A 1,490-nucleotide genomic window follows, 5' to 3' on the forward strand; every position below is an offset into this window, starting at 1 on the left:
GTAAAGCGTCTGCCCACAGTACAGGAGACCTGAGTTTGATTCCTGGGTCAGGAAGATCCCCTGGAGAAGGAAATGGCAACCCACTCCAGTACTCTTGCCTGGAAAATCCCATGGACAGAGAAGCCTGGTAGGCTACAGTTCATGGGGTCGCAAACCGTTGGACATGACTGAGCGACTTCACTTTCTTTCACTTTATGACAAAAAGAGCCAAGAATAGACAATGGAAAGAAGACAGTCTCTTCCCCAAGTGGTGCTAGGAAAGCAGGATGGCCATATATCAATCAATGAATTGGAACACTCCCTCACACCAGATGGAAAAATAAACTCAAAATGCTTTAAAGACTAAAACTAGGACATGCCACTGTAAAACTCCTAGAAGAGAACACAGGCAAAACATTCTATGACATAAATCAGCAAAACCTATGTGTGTATGGAATAGGAAGTCAGAGTGAAAGTCGCCCACTCGTGTCCAACTCTTTATGACCCCATGAAATTCTCCAGGCCAGAATACTGGAGTGGGATCTTCTCCAGGGGATCTTTCCAACCCAGGGATCAAACCCAGGTTTCTCACACTGCAGGCAAATTTTTTACCAGCTGAGCCACACAGGAAGCCCAAGAATACTGGAGTGGGTAGCGTATCCCTACTCAAGTGGATTTTCCCAACCCAGGAGTCAAACCAGGGTCTCCTGCATTGCAGGTGGATTCTTTACCAACTGAGCTATCAGGGAAGGGGGAAGATATTTGTAAATGATAAGGGCTTATTTTCCAAAATATACAAACAGCTTATATAACTAATATTTAAAAAAGAAAAAGAAAAACCTAGTCAAAAGTGGGTAGAAGACTTGAATAGACATTTATCCAAAGAAGACATACAGATGGCTAACAGGCACATGAAAAGATGCTTCACATCACTAATTATTAGAGAAATGCAATTCAAAGCCACTGGTATCATATCATACTGGAAAGAATGGCCATCATCAAAAATTCTGCAATAGTAAAATTTAGAGTGGATGTGGAGAAAAGGAAACTTCATACACTGTTGGTTAGTGTGTAAACTGGTTCAGGCTTTATGGAAAAAAGTATGGAGGTTCCTTCTAAAAATACAGCTACCATATGATCCAGGAATCCCACTCCTGGGCATAAATTTGGAAAATATGAAAAGTCTAACCTGAAAAGATACACACACCCCAGTATTTACAATAGCCAAAACATGGAAGCAACCTAAGGGTCCATCAACAAATAAATGAATATAGAAAATTATACACACACACACACACACGTGCATATATATACATATATACATACACACACCCAAATATACAAACAGAATAATACTGAACATAAAAAAAGAATGAAATACTGCCATTTGCCAGCAACATGAAGGGACCTGGGGTTATTATACTGAGTTCACTCAGACAGAAATATAAATACTATATGATACCATTTATATGTGAAATAAAATAATAATAATAATTAACTTATTTACAATA

Source organism: Capra hircus, unplaced genomic scaffold, assembly GCF_001704415.2.
Source record: "Capra hircus breed San Clemente unplaced genomic scaffold, ASM170441v1, whole genome shotgun sequence".
Classification (NCBI taxonomy): domain Eukaryota; kingdom Metazoa; phylum Chordata; class Mammalia; order Artiodactyla; family Bovidae; genus Capra; species Capra hircus.